The 18,666-nt window shown below is 34.6% G+C and overlaps 1 protein-coding gene across 3 annotated transcripts in view; it reads left to right on the forward strand.

Annotated features, from left to right (window-relative positions):
* LOC128999642 (dual specificity tyrosine-phosphorylation-regulated kinase 4-like) overlaps positions 1–18,666 on the forward strand; it is a 161,443-nt gene that overhangs the window by 67,514 nt on the left and 75,263 nt on the right. The gene's annotated exons all lie outside the window — the stretch shown is intronic.

Genomic DNA, 18,666 nt, shown 5'->3' on the forward strand with positions numbered 1-18,666 from the left:
AATTTACTACCATCCTTACGACTTTCAGTTCCAGGCTAATGAAATTAGCCACGATGATTCAAGTAGATTCGAAACTATAAACTTTTTATGGGGAAAACAAGGTAAAACAATAGAGCATGAAGCTGTGTAATTGCATTGACCGTCATCAGCAGCCTTGCTCGTGAACTTTGGCCCGCGGCAATTTGCAATCAACAATTTGTGCACAATCACTCCCAGTGGCTTCTACCAAGGATACATCCTTGCACATTGAACTAGTCTCTTGTGTAAGAGGAATGTAGCTTTATGAAAGGGTAACGTGTTTTTTTCGTTCGTCTTTGTAATATTTTTTTTAGGTTTTTTAATTCTTAGATGATTCCCCTTTTTGATTCCTCGCTCCATATTGTGCAGAAGTTATGTTTTGTGAAATCCTCGGCTACGACATAGACTTATCTTTAACAAATTGGTTGAAGTTTGAAGTATTTTTCCTAAATCTATTTCGCCGTGTGTGGCTTTGGTTGTGTGGTAATTTAAAAATGTAAACAAGTATCAATTTTTGTATTCAAACAAGATCATTGCCGTAATAAAGTGAAACCCACGATAGCTTAGTGTAGACATTCAAATGAATTCAAGTTTGACTGTACACTTTGAATCAGCTAACACCAATGATTATCGTTGGAGATTCGGGCCCATAGGAAAGGCAAGCATACATTTGGAAAGCAAATAAGAAATAAGGAGTTATTCGTAGAGATGATCGGTAACTAGGGTCTACAATCTAGTTTCGTTCTGTTTTTATTCATTGCCATGGAGGAGGTGATCTTTCACGTGCGTAGTTTTTAAAGCCTTAATCGAAAGATAGTTTACAGATTAAATTAATTGACCAGAAAATGACTTTGACCATGAGATGGCATTGCCTTGTGCAATCTTCAATTGCAATCGTAATTACAAAAGAAAAATATAACTTTGCCATACTAAATTAAATTTGCTCTTGTATTACCAGCTTCTACTAAATTTTTATAAAACAAAAATATAAAAAACACAAGTAAAAGTTAATTTATAACCACAAAATGTACCTAATTTTTTAAACTCTTAACTTTTACTCTGCACAACGTATTGCACTTTGTATGAAAATCGCATAACCCAAATTGGTGAATTACCTTCCATGTCCAGTCAGATAAGTTGTATCCATCACGCTAGGTTACATGCACTAAGGGCTGCATTACTTGTATTGGGGGCAACATTTTAATACTAATATACTAAGCTTTTAAACCATTGACTCTGTAAACTCAATTTTAACACTTAATTGTGTAAATTATTTTTCGGAGTTGGTATCAGCTGTGTGTCAGTTCGATACAGATGTAGACATTAGAAACATGTTTACTAAGTTTGTAGGGTTTCTTTAAAAGGGGTATGGTAGTTAAAAACGCAATGCATCAATACAACCGCCAGATAAATAGGGAAAATGTCCTATTATTGCTTAATCTAAAATCCATTATTTGTGTGAAAGTAAATAATAACAACATTACAATGGATAAATAAGTTATTTTTATTCCCCAAAATCGTATAAGAAATATACAAAAATTAATAAGTCATATTAATATTAATATGACACTTCAAAAAATATGTTTTGAAATTCTATATAAAGAGCGTTTGTTTTTTATTTACATTTTACAATATACAAGGTTTATTAAGTTAAGTTTTTTTGTTTTTATTTTTTTTTGTGATTACGGTTTAATCAACTCAATTAAACTACGTTCCACGGATATTACAACAGGAAATATTTTGATATAAAATCCGCGCTAAGTTTTTTTTTAGTTCTTACTAGCTACAACCATACAACGTGGGAAATAAATACCTTCTACTTGCATAGATATTAATTCGTAGTCATAGTTAAACTTAGTCACCATATTTTTTTAACAACAGTAGAAAAATTATTATATAGGTATTCATCGAAGTCCTCTCAGGAATTTAAAATACACCTGCAACCACAATGCTTTTAAATGAGTTTTGATTTTCATAATTTCCCTACAGTATATTTATTTTGTTTTGAAATTCAAAATACTTTTCAATCAGACCGTCGTGACGAGTGTATATTTGTCTGCGAACAGCAAACTGTCTGATATTTACTCACAAAGGTCGTTTCGCAATCAAAGTTGTCTCTGTTTGTTTGGCTTCAAACAAAAGTGACAAAGTCCTATGCGAGGAACCAGTGTGGTTTGTTTTACTCGGAAATATACATCCTCCCCTTTGTGGTTTTTGGTTCTGTGTTTGTACGACAGATCTAAAAATATATATTACAAAGCAAGATCAGTTCATTACAGCGCATAAATGGTTTGAGAAGAAACGTCCATTTTAGGTTATTTTGTCGTTTTAGATTTGTTTTAGTTAACATGTTCATAAAACCTATGTGCAATATTGACTTGAATGCAGATGTAAATTTTATCGACTTTAGTAGAGAAATTTCCTTAAAAGAGTTTAAATTAAGCTCGCCTGAAAGACCTATCTGCTTCTTTAGATTCAGTTTGTGGACTTAAAGGCGAGGTTGACCTCCGAACCACCAGGTTAAGTCATTCAATCAACCAGTTAAGACCCAAAAAATATTGATATTCTAATATATCCATAGAAAAACAAAATACACACATTTTGAAACTTTTTTTTTATAAATATTTCTTCGTGTTCAAATAATACAGTTTGGGTAGTTTGCTAAACTAACAGAATCGAATAGTCCAATATTTTTCACGTTTTTACTGCAAAATTCAAAATAGGCCTACATCTTTAGAAACCATTCAAACGTTTTACAGAAAAACTCTTACACAACTAAAAAAACACACATCTTTCTTTACAAAATCCTGAATTCAATTTAAATCTGTTCTTACCCAAGAAATACAAATCTTGCTTCTTTTTAGATACCTTGTTTCAATTTGAAGGAACTCGATAACTCAAACAGATCAATCTAAGGTAAACAGATCTAATATCCGCTGTGTACCTAGACTGCATTGATACCGGGACGGAAAATCGTCGTTGCTGCAGAGATAACGGTTTTTTCAATTCATGCGTAGTGCTAAAGTATGTCATTAAACGCACTAAAAGTGTTGTCGAACTCGCTCATTTTCCGTTCTCAGCTTCACCTGGGTCCTTTAAAACTAGAATTCGTGTCGAAAAAATACACTCTCTGATCTTTGTGATTGGTTAACATGTGTTATATCAGTTACATACAATTTAGTTCATTTGTTAAATAATACAGTATAGTTTAGTTTTATATTCCAAGAATCACTTACATTTTATTTGATTTTCAATTAATGAAATATCTTTATGTCGTTTACACACATATTATTCCACTGCTCCACTGCATCTTACCGTGGCGGAAGTCAAGTGGTAAGGCGGGGACACACTTGTCATACACCCTTCCGATCCTACTACGATCCGATTTGCGGGATTCCAGAAGGATCGGTGCGGGATCGGAGGGGGTGAACACACATGTCATACACGCTTCCGAACCGGCAACCCATCTCCGATTTCCTCCACCGAGTAGATCAACACTCGCCAGTCTGATTCGTAAACGTAAACTACGTGCAGAAGGTGATAAATACTGTATGTTCAAAAACTTTTGTATTCAGGATTTAGCCATGGTTTGTCTAGGTGAAGAGGAAGAAAGTCAGACAACTCTGGAGGGCAGTGGAAAACGGAGAATTTGGGTCCATTCTGCATGGAAGGAAAGCAGAAGTGCCCATTTTATATATTATAGGTTTTTCTCTCTCGAGTTCGTTTAGCTCTCCTACCCGTCCGATTTTCATGATCGTGGTCTCGAATTGAAGGTATGCACGCACAGATTTCAAATCAACCATCGGCATATATTTATCTCAAACAATTGTTCCAATAAAGGTGATTTTAAAGAAATAACCCGTCCTGCATCCGACAAACGAATAGACTGCAGTGTCGGTGCATGATCGGAGTCAAAATCGGAGTAGGATCGGAGTATGACATGACGCGTGTCGGAGAGGTGTAAACAACCGCGTTCAATGTTATGTACCATTCCCCTCTCCGACAGTCGTACCGCAGTATGATCGGAGTCGGATCGGAAGGGTGTATGACAAGTGTGTCCCCGCCTGTAGGAGGTAGTAATGACACAGTGACGTCATCGGTTACGTCATGTGTAGTTGAGATGTGAGACCTCGATTGATGCTGTTGTAGGTTGGCAGACGAGGTGACGAGGTCTAGGTTGCAAGCCTAGACATTGACCGAAACATCTCGTGTGAATTGTACAGGGGGTTCCTAAAACTACATTACAGCAGTTGATCAATTCTTGCAGTGTTGACTTCAACTGCTTCTTATCTCTGAGTAGGCCTAAATCACAATACCCAAAACGCCAGACTACATAGTTAAACACAGATAGTTATACAATCTAAATAATGTACACGAGTAAAGAATGCACAATGATACATTTTACACAAACTTACTGCAACGATTTGTGAATTATGAATGTACATTTATTTTTCGGTTGAAGTAAAGAAGATGGATTGTTGTTCTTATTGTTTACTACTTACATATTTCTTATTATGTATCCAACATAAAAAGGTTTCAGCCAAGTATAACCTACTTGTACAAGTTTTACTTTTCCTCTAGTATTGTAATTGAAGAATGAATTAATTTAGTAAAATCTATTCTAAAACAATATACAAACATTGTGACGACATAAGCACACGTCAAAACGCTTCAGATTTCTTTCTACAATACGACAAGAGGTCTGCTTGTAACGATTTAAAGTCAATGTTACATGTAAAAACTACATCCCTAGGAATGCCCTTATATCGAATTAATTGTCATTTGTACGACTCTTAAAGCCCGAATTATTGTCGAATAGTTTACGTACAATTCATCCACAAAACCGTGGTGAAATTATAACACATCCTTTCCTTAAAACGTTTAATCATCTTTCTGGTCCCACTCTCAAATGTATTATCACTTCACGACCCAGATGGCCCTGTTAATGCTAGAAATGTTGTGTTAAGCGCACAGTTTAAGTGCCATGTTAACGGTTCTTGACCGAAGGTTCCATTGTGGTTGTCGCGTGGAAACGTGATGGTAATGTATGGAACCGGACCATTGTTAACGACCACGGCACGACCTGACGACCGGCCTACTGCCCTCACCCACGGCACTTACCGAATACACCACTCATTTACAGGTTTGTCTATACAATTTGTAAACCAATTTATATATTAATATAATACTAGTTCTTAACTAGTTAAACTTTGGATGCAATCACTATTTTTTACGAATGTGAAAACACGTCTTGCTCTAGATGTTAAATTTTACAAATCTGTAACATACAAGATGACGTTCAAATGTTGAGATATTTCGACCAGTCACAATGCGCATTTGGAACTCAGATAATCAAATTGATGTCCTTGCTTGATTGCTTGAATAAGATTGTCACTGGAAATTTCCAAATCGAATTAGGATCAGAATAATTAGTTTGTTGATTTTTCATTTATTGATTTGTTTCTATGATTAGATGTCTTTTATGTGGTGTACAATACAGTAGTCCCAAAACATCACTCACATTTTCTGTTTACGTTCCCCAGTCCATTCCATTTTCATGTTGAACTAATTTTAAATTCTATTGAAAGTTAATAATAACCATGTCACCTCTTTGTGGAAGAATAACAAAACTGAAAGGTCGTATGTTGCAAAACTATTTATATTTAATTATCCTCCAGATCATCCCAGAAACCCTATTGCAGTATTTAGTATTTCCGATGTTTCAACAATGCCATTGTCATTGTTGCCAACCCAAGCTTGATTGACGCCCCAATGTTGGTACGCATGCTCGGATGTGTGTTGGCGGGTGGAGGCACTTCCGTTTGTTGGTCATTTCCGGCGAGTGGCCTGTGCGTCCCAGAAGTCCAAGACAGACTGTCATTAAAAAAAGATTAAATTGTGTTCAAGCGTCTTTTAAATCAGACATTTTTATAGATACTGTATTTAATCAAACCAATGATCAAGTACAGTGCTGAATGTAAATATGTATGAATGTATTTGTAATGTACTGAATGTATATAAACTATGGCAATTCTACCAAAAAGACATATATTATTTTCTTCTTCATGACCAACAACGAGCATGATGACCAAACTCCACATTCGTTTGATCTGTATCTTTGGGAATACGTTCCACCAAAAACATAAGGGAAGACACAAAAAGTACTTTTAATCCTTTGTATGTGATTAAAAAGGTTTTTATTTTATTCCTTTTCTAAAAAAACTCTTTAGTGCTCTTCCTTCCGTGTAAAAACGTGTGTTGTAATCTAGGTAGCTGAGTGGTTACAAGTGCTTGCCTATCGACCGAGATACTGTGGACATAACATATCAATTTAATACAATAACATGTTAGATAAAAATAACGAACAATCTCAAAATGTATTTCCTCCTTCTAAATCATGGTAACATAAAAATTCTAAATTCGTTGGAAAACATTAATTCACATGTTCTATTTTACAAACACATTCACATGCTACTGAAACTTGTCAAAACCACAAAAGGAACACTTTGTAGCTTATGTATTAGCATTCACCATTGGATACTGAAGTAGACATACCATCTATATGGACCAGCTGTCGCTAATTGTTTTATTGAAAAAGAACGTACACAAGTTGTATGAGCCAGGCACGGGTTATGCAATAGTGTTTAAAATTCGATTTTTTACCTAATTTGTTGTTGCTGATGGGTCGTAACATGCTATAGCTCACCATAAATCATTCCACAAGTTTTACTTCGTTAAAAAAGTTTTTTTTTTAATTCGACAGAGTTTAGCAATTTAGATCAGCGCAATCTGTCGGTGGCTCACATCAACTACGACGATTTGATAGAAAAATCTGGCTACAAATGTAACATGGTGATGGGATGTCTTATTAGTTAAACAATGGGCGCCATTGAAATGTCAAGTTTATTATAACCTATACGTGAATGTCATTTAGTACTATAGTTATTACAGAAAATACTAAGAAACCCCCTTAAATTGTTGGTAATACTATTGTTTTGCAAAACGCAAGTAAAGCTACTTTTAATTAATCATAGAAAATAGAACTTTAAATAGTAATTTTAGCTGCAAAAAAACAAAGTTACACCCAAACAGTGCCTCCTTTATTTATAAACACAGTAAGGATGACTGGACTGAGCAGCTTCCCAGACTAGTTTTGTCGTACGATGACCTTTGAAAGTGAGTGTGAGCGTCGTGGTTTGAGGTTAAGTTCGTGATCAGCTGTTGTACCTCAGACAACAGCTGGCAGCGTGCAGTGCTGCGACCTGGTGTCTATCCGTGGTACTACTTGCAGCACCTGAGCATGCACTGCACACACAGTACGTTGTCGAATCAATATTCCGTTTCTTCTAGTGGTATTTCTGTATACTGTAATCATACTGTACAGTAATACGTTCCAGTGAAAGTAAAATAATTATATATTAATATTTATCAATATGCTCTTGACCAATTAAAGTAAAATCAAAAGTAAAAAGCAATATATTAATGAATTAATCAATTAATCAATATATCAATATTGATCAATTAATAGTTGATCAATTAAAGTAAAACGTCATAATTCCGACAACGTTAATTCGGACTTGCTAATGCAGAAACCAATTGCACAAATGTATGTAAAAATGTTATTACAGCTAAATTATTACGCATCACCTTGTTTCAGTATTGGTGCTACTGTAGTAGTAAGTTAGTAGTGTTTTTAGTATTCAAATTTCACCGTACTATACCCTTTCTCTAAAAGGGGGTTCGTTATATTCTAGAAATGCCCAAAACGACATCATACATAGCACGATTTATTGCTTCGTATAATTTTAATGTGTGTGTTTCTACACCAGTGGAGTATTTTACGTTTTGAAAGGAAACTGTCTAAATGTACAAATATATATTAAAGTATTAGGTTTATTAAATTAATTCGAATTCCATTAAGTCCAGTGGTTTAGTTACACATCCATGTCGGATTAGTTATTGTGCTATGCTTACTAATGTATGTTTTTCATAGTGATTTTAATTCGTACTACATTTTCTACAGATTTTTTGTTTTTATTCGTATTTTTGGTTATATGTATGTATACGAGTGTCTGGTCATAAGTGTTAATTCAAATTACTGTATGTGTCAAACGGTAAAGGGATAAAAGGAAAATAAAGAGTAAAAAAATAAATGGTAGTTGTTATTGAAAACCCAATATTGCTATATTGAAACTGCATTTTTTCTATATTTAAAATTCAATTTTTAAATCCTCATAAAATTTGCAATAACACCTGCTACACAAACATTGGGATGTTTTATGGGATTCCATATAACGTCTATTTTAAAAGTTAATACTTTTAACCAAGCCAAAAATTCTATTAACACTCGCAGCTATATTTCTAGATATCATAGGTCAACTAAAAGTATCAAATACTATTAAAAACTTCCCCACTAAATCACCTTTAAAATTATGTATAACAACCTTACAACCTACAGTGAAATTCATGCATCATTTTGAAAAAACCATCGTGATACTAAAAACGGGTATTTTGAAACATAGTATATAAATATGACATACTGTGGTGTATAGTCGAAAGTACTGCGTATACAAAACACCATGGCATAGTCAGCGCCGTGTAACGCAACACGGCAATACCCGCAATACACATTGTATCCATATTGCATTCGCCGTCTGTCAGGCGTTGATGTGCTACTGCAGTGAGTGTAATGGAATACTGCACTACAGTAACTAGACAGATCTTTAGTTTGCCGGGTGGTGTTTTCCGTTCGATCTTTCTTACATGTTAACACGTGTATGATGGTTTAATCAGTATCATGGCGGACAAACTATAACAACTTCAATTTGTAACTATAATGAGTCCCTAATATTATAAAAACATTAGTAATTTACATAACTAAATTACTCATTCGGTGAACTGCATCGAGTTTTTAATTAATAAATTTAATCAACTTTAAATCACGATTTTATTGGCGTGTTTTACTCAGTTTTATTGCATTAAAGTAATTAGATATTCATTCGGAATTGAAGTTAGTTATTAGTTTTGTAAACAAAATAAACGTGTAGTTTAAGTTTTACAATTCTTTTACACATTGAAGAATTTAGTTAAAACTTTTTACTTTTTTAAGAAAATTATATCAGGTATACATTTTGACATTGTAATAGCTTCTTATCACATTAGGTGCTTTATTGTAAAAATTTACAATCTATAGTTTCATAATTTACGTAAACTGAAATGGTAGACAATCCGTTATTATATATCAGTTGTAGAGAACTCATAAAAACAGTTAAATTAGCCATTAACTGAGATACCCACTATAAAACTTCTATTATGTTCCAATAAAAAAATATTTAAGGTGTGACTTGGCTTAAAAGCTTGTGACCCAACAACAAACTGCAATTGACAGCACCAAACTAAAGGTTAGTCAGTTTAGCAAACGTTCGTTTTTACTCTTTTGGAGGATTAACTGGCTAACGCTTCAACATGAAAATTAAATGTCTAGTTCCATCCTCAAAGCTTTTATACAGTACAGTAGTATAGCACTAATGCTCGAGTAAGGCCGACGTGTTCCCATTCCAGCCGTGTCCTATGGTTATTTGCCTAAACTAATGAAGCACATGTCATTACAATGTCCTAATTAATCTGGGATACACCTGTACATATAGCACGTAGGCATACTGTTTGTCCCACTTAATTGTTCTAATCATTTTGTCCAGGAGGATAATTTCAACTATCAGTTCGATCTTGTTTGCATTGGTTTTATTATTTTCTTTAGGTAGGTACACAATTCTCGAGTTTATACGACAAGATTCTTGTGCTTCTAAAGCTGCTTACAAGCCGTTATCATGGCAAAGCTTGGTAAATTACTTATTTATGCTTTCCAAAACTATAATTGATTACTACACAAAGTCATACTGGCCACTATAGTATCATATAAATAAGATGTATAGTCTCTTTGGTCAACTATGATAATATTAACATATTCTTATCTACCTCTCGCTATATCCACTATGTATCACACTTAATTAAGGTTTAAATGTATACATTGACTACATTGAGTGTGTTTATGTATACATTGGTTTGTAATTTTACTCAAAAAAGAAAAACAAATTATAAAAATTTAGGATTTTTTACCAAACGGTATTCCGATACACTTATACTTTTTTGGGCAAATCTGTCTACGCACTTTACTTTGCCTACTTAGACTTTCCCTCAGTACTTCTTGTGTGAGCTTTTGCAGCCTCTATTTAACAGTTTTAACATTCAAGCATAGATAAAAGGGGTAGACATTCCTTTTACCTATGTCTACTCCTTTTATCTATGATACTAGAAAATATGTCCTTTTTAATGGAATAACTGTTTATTTTATCTCAAATCATAAAAATGCCATGTCATCCATTTAAATATAGGCCTATTGATGGAAAATGAAAATGGGTTTCAATTATGTTTTCAATTACACATTAACCTTTTTAGCATTTCCTCCTCAAAGTTCTTAGTTCATATAAATGTCACCAATCGAATAACAGAGAAATGTCCAGAATCTCTTTATTGCAAAATAACTATATCTTACATGTGGGTGACCTACATTCAGAGGGAAGTTGGGAAAACTGTTCCACCCACCATAAAGTGAGAGAGCAACACGGGTGGAGATTGTGGGAGGGGTCTGTCTGTTAGGGGGGGGGGGTGAAAATGTAGTCGACTGCACGTGGCACTTACCTACGAATTATCGGATTTATTGAATGTACTTAGCAAAGTATCGGAATAATTTGACTTGATGGGTTTACTGAGCGTGACGCATTTTCAGACTAAAAAACATAGGTTAGCTTTTTGATCATAAGCATTTGTTTCGTGTTTTCTCATTAATTACCAATAGTTTAGCTTTGTGATAAGCCTTTGACTCATTGGTTTGGAGATTACCTTAAGTGTAGTATACCTAAATTTAAAAGAAATAAATTACGATTGGTCTATTAGGCAAGGAGATATGTACTGTGGAACTCCCTCCAAAAACTCATTTGATTATTTATTTAAGTGAAATTGATTGGGAATACCTACAAATCATTGACATTCTTTCCCATACTTATAGTACTATTGCAAAACAGGAAAATTGTGTATACAGATACTAATCATGAGTAATGTATACTACAGAGAACTACCTTACTTCTCTGAGTGTGTTCTTCAATACTACACGTTAAAATTGTGTTGCGTAAATGAAGCCATGAAAGTAGACATTACTTTGAAAGGACGAGTGACAGTCCAGACTTATAAATAAAGAGATGAATAAAAAGGGTTTTTCGTCTGAAGTGCCTAGATGACTTGAAAAGGTAACTCATTGTCAAAATAACTCACGTAGCTACAAGTAAATAAATTTAAAACTCGTCTTCCAAGCAAAGATATGCTACAGAGTGTGGAAGATACGCAACACATGGTATTATCCTTCCATTCTTCACAGAATTGAAGGAAAATCTAATTGGATCCACGACATACATGAGAGATACAAGATATTAACTCAGAAGTAGGTCGAACTAGGCGACAATGGAATGGAACCAAACGTTATACGTTAATTAGGTTAACTTAGAGCATCAATCTGCATACAGTGCAGTTGAATGCACAAGACACTACGTTGCAACGAATCGACTGTAATCTAGCTATGTGTTTTTATAATGCAGTGCAATGCAGGGTTATCAGAAATACTTTCTACATTACTTTAAAAACGAAAATTCAGGAAACTCGTATATCGGCTGAACTTTGTTTTGTACTTAGCATTTAAAATACGTTACTCAGAGCAAAAAAAACTAAATTATGTATTCTAAAGACATTGAAACCAAAAAACTAGTAACAGTGTGGTAATACATGTAATAAATACTAATGTCAATTCTAATACAGTATTTTAACTTACTTTTTTCTAATTGTCGTGCAACTTTTGTTTTCAACCCAAACAAACAATGAAAGTTTTTATCGCATCTTTTCAAAATGGAAGTAGTTTATAAAAGTCCAACTTAGGTTCTTAACGGCATAACAACGGTATAGCAGAGAAAGTAAATGGCCCAGAATGTTCTTGTTCCACTTACATCTTTTGTTTACATGGCCTAAATGCAAATACTTTGCAGACATTTTAATCTGATTAAGTTTCGAAATTGTTCTCCGTCTATGTGTATCTACGGTGTTAAAGTGGATTAGTTTAAAATATTATCTACCCACAGAGAAGTAATACCCAACATTTTGCTCTGTAAGTTTTTTCCTCTTTCTATAGTCAATATGTCATCGACAAAATTGTACATAGCTTTGTAGCTTGGGTAACATTATCGCAGCTTGCGAATTGTTCAAACATTGAAATAAGTTAATAAAATATAACAAAATGACGTGGTACAACGGACCATATATTGCGATATCATACCTAACGGTATTGATCAAATATCAATGTTTTGTTTTAGCGAATTTCCCATATAGGGAATAAGCTATTACCGTAGTACTCACGGTAAGACCTGGACCCGGGACCGATTTTTTTTTCGTTTTGAGGTCCCTAATGGGAAAAATGGGGTTTTCCCATTTTTGACCCAAAAAACATAACATTTTGCAATTTCTTTCGAAACTATTTTGTAGAGCTTAAAAAAAACAAATAATTTAGTATATTGAAGCGTTATAATGCGCCTAATGGTTACGGAGAAAATTCCAAAAAATTGTAAATTTATAATTCCCATGTTATTCTTATGGAGAATAAGTAAACTGTTGTAGTTTGCTTGTTTATAAACATATTTTGCCCAAATTTGGAAAATGTTTTTATTTCTTACTAACTATTAACATTTTACATAAAAGACACTTTTACCCTCCCTGTTGCAGCAAACCTAAGTATGTTTTAAACTGATTCTATTTAAATAGGGAATAAATGTGATATTTTTAAGGAGACATTTTAGTTTAAATCCATTCAGGGAAATGGAAATTCGCTTAGTCTGCAGGTTTGCTGCGGCGGGGGGTATTTACATTTCACGAGATATATATTATTTTAACGACTAATATAATATAGTTTTTTGTCAATAGCTTTTACTTTATCCGTTCAATATTACCAACACGTCCTAAGTTAATCAAGAATGTAACGACTGATTAAATAGACTGGAAAAGTACTTAATATGCGTGAACATAGTGTGCTGCAAAGGAGTACTTTTACTTCAATAACCCGACCCTTCTGTGTACAGTTTAAGTGATTTTTAAACCAGCTTTCGACATTTTTGTATACAAACAGAGAGATAAGAATGCAACACAGACGCAGTATGAACCGCCAATCCAAGGCCGACTTAGGCACAGATAACAGCTGTGACCTTGATAACAACTGATAACGAGTCAAGGTCTTACATCACATAATTATGTAACAGTTACATTGTGTTGGAGAGAGGGAGGGAGATGAAGAATATAAGCTCTCAGACACGAATGTATCAAGTTTGCAAGTTGATCTATAAAATGTTAAGATAAATATTTTACCATGGAACGTGTTAAGAAATAGTGTGTTTAGTAGAGACAATTGATATAAATTTTTCTTTCGTCTTTCGTTGTTTTAAAAGTAATATTTTCCCAAAAGGGTTCCATTTTTTGTCAGTAAAAATAGGACAAACATGCATACATGTTGGTGGTGCAGATAAGTTCCATTAAATTTCGAATGGTATACTCTCTTTTGTTGTAGATCATTTCTAAGTTCTTGTGAAATAGATTTGTGTAAAGATTGTAGACGTTAAATTTAACAATTTAAAGTAAGTCATACCACATCGTTACCTTAATTACCAACCAGAACGATTGTTAAAAAGGTTTAGACACTTAACGGTAACGGTTGAACTTGAACTTAGTTACCCTATTTAAAATCATTAGATGTCTTTATTATAGACGACGAATTAAAATGATAATAAAATAAAACTGATAAAAATACTTCTACGCTCAGTTACCTTTTATTATTGAGATTTTCCCTAATTATTTCATCCCTACCGACACATTTCTATTTACAGTACTATGTTTGTATTACAAAAATCGGAGGATTGTCTGGATTAGTTAAAAGACAAAGTCAAAGTTTTTTTTTCATTCGGTTTATGTAGACAGATTTTTTTTTTACTATCAATGTTTTGCTATTATTATAGTATATTATAGCATAAAATAGTCCAAATAAATTAATAATGGATAACTTATTAACTGATAAAATTACAGGAATGATCTTAAAAGTCACTCGAATCCAAACTCTAATAATGTTCATCATATATTGTTGGTAAGCATCTCCTTATGCCTTCTAAATTAAATCATAACAAATAACAAATATTCTGGTTACATATATGGAACATAAATTGACTTTACAACAGCTATAAAGAATTATAGTTTAAGATTTGCACTGATTGCAAACTCCCCCTTCACAACATTTATTAACGCACGTAAACATTAAAATTGGCTTATCATTTTACAATGTGGTTAAAATTCAACTTGCACTATTCAAGAGGAATTAATGAATTAGTTTTGTTTCATAAAATCGTAATACGTTACTACATATATATACTTGATGAGGCAGGTGTAACGCGAAGAGGCTAAAGTCATCACTAGTTTGACCTTTTATGTCTGATGAGCTTGACATTTACAATTTGTAACTTTCGTCGCCTTACACATCTTACCTGTCCGTGTCTCCATTTCCCATGACGTCCAAACTCAATCATTCTGTAGAAACATACAGACAGCGTAGCGTAGCGCAACGTAGCGCAGCGCAGCGTAGCGTATAGGAGCGCAGCGTAGTCCAATACACACAGAGAGCGCAGCGTAGCGTAGCGCAACATAGGTTGTAGACGGTCTTAATAGTGTACCCGGTACATCAGTATAGAAGATGGCTCTGTCGAAGACGGCTCGTATCAGTTTTGTCGAAAATACCTTAAGGTGGCAGTTTTTGATCAGTAGGAGAAGTGTCGGGGTGCATGAAGTGGGGTAGCGGATTTTTATCCCCCTGGAATTTTAGCCCCTGGGCAAACGTGACGTCACAAACCAGGGGGTAAAATTCCGGCCGCAAACTTTTGAGTTTCGCGACATCAGCTCGATGGATTAAACGCGGAATTAAACATATATTTTCACGGTTGTGAATTTAATCAGAACACATTAAATTATAAAAACCTAGAGTGTACGGCCCGTCTTTTTACCCCCCGGAATTTTACCCCCGGAATTTTAACCCCCGGAATTTTATCCCCGGAATTTTACCCCCTGGCTAGATATAAAAATTAGTGAGAATGATTAATTATCTTCATTCTGTTTTAATTTAATAGTAAACATTTTATTATTAAGTAGCCTATCTTAATTTATTTGTGACATTAACTAATCGAACATGTTTTTAATTTTAATTTTGAGATTCAAGTATTAGGATTCGATCTTTGAAGCCAAATTTTGGTTAATATGACGTATATACAATCAACTGAATGAGATTACAAAATAAATAAATAAAGACAGGCCTTTAAATAATGAAATGTTTACAATTAATTAAAAACAGAAATAAGAAAACCAATCATTCAATTTATAAAATCGGCCAGGGGGTAAAATTCCGGGGGGTAAAAATCCGGGGGTAAAATTCCGGGGGGTAAAATTCCGGAGGGTAAAAATCCGGCCCGTACATTTCAGTTGTCTAAACACTAGTTATATGGACAGGGGGTAAAATTCCGGTTTTTATCGCTAATTGAATTAATCACGCTCTGACTATTTTCATTAAACTTCGAAATCCGCGGGGGTAAAATTCCGGCCGCGAACAAACTTTTGGCCACTCAGGTTACTACGTCATAGTGACGTCAGCTTTGCCCAGGGGGTAAAATTCCAGGGGGATAAAATTCCGGCGACCCCATGAAGTGTGTAAAGGCAGGAACAGGCATGGTGAATACATCTTATTTCCAATCCTTAAAAAACACGAGTCTCGGTTTAAGAATTATGCAAGAATGTCGACTACAACGTTCGATCACATATTTAGTTTGGTGATTGAGAGACGCTTACAACTAATTGAAGGGGACCAATTGGTGCAGAAAAGAGACTAGAATTGACTCTTAAGCGTGTCTGCAGTCGAATGCGCTCCAATACGCTCTGAGAAAAACAAAATAGTTTGTTCCTCGGTCGTACGCTGCGCTGCGCTGCGCTACGCTACGCCGAAATACGCTACTAGTATGTCATACCTCATTTCAATGCACGGTTTTGATTTAAAACATGCGCTGCGCTGCGCTACGCTACGCTGTCTGTATGTTTTTACAGGTGTTAACAATCATTTTACACCGTTTAACTTATTTTCCTGAAGAATGTAGGAGATTTTGTTAAAATCCGTTAACGGTCTTATACTCGATTCTACTGATTTAATTTGCTATGTTTCCTTTCAAAATACTTTTAGCAAAAGCAGTAGTAAAAGCAATTCATCAACCTAACTTGCGTCTAGAGTAATAGACAACTAAGTGATTATATCGAACATTTTGTTCTACATGGTACGTTAATTATTAATAGGCCCTAAGTGTTATGTGTCTTAACAAAATAAATGAAAGAGCATAACTAATATTTATAAAAGCTCTTTCCAAAACATTTTGCAGGAAGCAAATTAACTTAATATTTATTTATAACTTGTTCTAATATCAAACAATTAATTATTTCACTAAGATGCATATAAAACTGTCAAATTAAAAAAATAACTCTAAAAATTATTTATTATCCAAATATTAACGACAGATCTCTCTTAAAATATTTATTTTTATAACTCACGTTCTTGCCTAAGAAATATTGGAACTTCCTGTAGACCCCTGAGACCTTCGCGTATCAGTTTTCTGACATGTCTAGGGAGCAGAGGTAGTTTTACACAGTCATGTTGTACATGTTCCGTGGTCGCCACAGAGGAATAGGCACCGTAAAGGGCATAGCCAAGGGAATTATCAAGGATTTTTTAAAGTGTGGCTTCTTTGAGATATGATATCAAAATTATACGTGTTTACGTCAATGTCTGTTTATAGAGGCATATCTCTGTAATATGGCAATGCTTCTGTACATACCTTCTTGTACAAGTTATAATATAAGGTATCTCATGGGGTCTGTAATATTTCTATTGATTGTAAAATTGTGATAAAACTATGCTGCAGCATTGAATAATAATTGAGATTGTTATGTTTAGTTATATTACCTAAATTAATAATAGTTGTTTGTAGTCTCAAATATCTGTTCAAACGTGAATCACTAGGATTATTACTACAACATAAAATAAAACTGACTAAAAAAGTTTTACGAATTATCCGTCCGCTTAAACAGAACGGAGTCTTAGCAACCGCCCACACTGGAAATTTCAAATATCTTACCCTAAAAATACAAACACTTGCCCACGTTTCCGGAGACAACTACAGAGACTCTTGGGTCAGATAGATTAGCTCTGAGCCCACATTAACTCTTTACTACTGACGCTTGGTAGTTATAAATCTAGAAAATAGTTTAAAATTTGTATCCACGAACAAATCTGTATGGTGATGTAATAAAAATCCCTTTTAAAATAGTATGTAAACGACAAATTTGATTGGCTACTGCGGTCTCTTTTCCATCACGTTTGCTGAAAATCACAAGTTTCACGGGGTTTTGGATTCTAACAATTTTGGTACCGTACAAATGTAAAAAAGCACTTAAGTCATAATAAGATTAGTGCACAAACCCAGCCATAGATAAAAAAATCACACGAGTCAACCACCCCAATGCAAACGGTAATATAAATAATCCTGAATGAAATTTAGAATGACAAATAGAAGGAAAGTGAACGCAATGGACCCGTCTACAGAAGGTACATTTTGTGCCAACCAAAACTGATGGAAGATATACAGTATATTGTTTTCATTTGATTACAAACACCTGGTCTTTTAAACATGGTTTGTGAGCTAAATTTTCAAACAGGAGTGGAACATTCAATTATCCTCTTCCATTAGGACTATTATAAGTGAAAATTATTTTACGTGGTTTTATATTTTTCTAACAAAAATATAAAAGATTTCAACGAATTTATATACAGTATTCTTCTCACACTTAAACAATAACGTGTAAAAATCTCTCCACATAATATAATCACCTCACATTGGAGTGGTCATGGTGAGCCAAGGTCGGGGGTCGGGGGGGGGGGGCGAGATGTGGTGACGTCACGGGGGTGGCAGCATCCAACCCCGTATTGATCCAGGACCAGGATACGGTCCTCAGTAGCAACAGCGCTACCTCCATGGAGGGGCATGGGGTCTGTCCAGCGCCGCTACCACACGGTGCCCCTGAGGAGAGCGGAGCAGAGACGCTGGCCACAGCCGCAGAGGGTAGCAGTCATCAATCCGCAAGGGTTTATTGTGAGTAAACTCGATTTGTGGTTACTTTGTGTCTGGAAGTGGCTGTAGTTGGAACAAGAGTCAGCTGATGCAAAGTTATTGCTGTGACCGTCAGTAGATCTTTCCGGGATTATTGTGAGTAGTCTACTCGATACGCAAGGGAGGATTGTGAGTAGTATACTCGACTAGTGTATACTTTGTCTGGAAGGGACTATATTTAATGATAGGACCAGCATTAGATTATAAAAGTTAGTTCTGTGGTGTTGCCGCAAGTGTATTTTTCCGAAAGTGCTTATTGTGAGTAGTCTACTCAATACGCATGCGGTTTTTGTAAGCAGTATACTCGATTGTGAATATT

This window comes from Macrosteles quadrilineatus, unplaced genomic scaffold, assembly GCF_028750875.1.
Source record: "Macrosteles quadrilineatus isolate MER2022 unplaced genomic scaffold, UCM_ALF_1.0 Scaffold_8__2_contigs__length_117827958, whole genome shotgun sequence".
In the NCBI taxonomy this organism is placed as follows: domain Eukaryota; kingdom Metazoa; phylum Arthropoda; class Insecta; order Hemiptera; family Cicadellidae; genus Macrosteles; species Macrosteles quadrilineatus.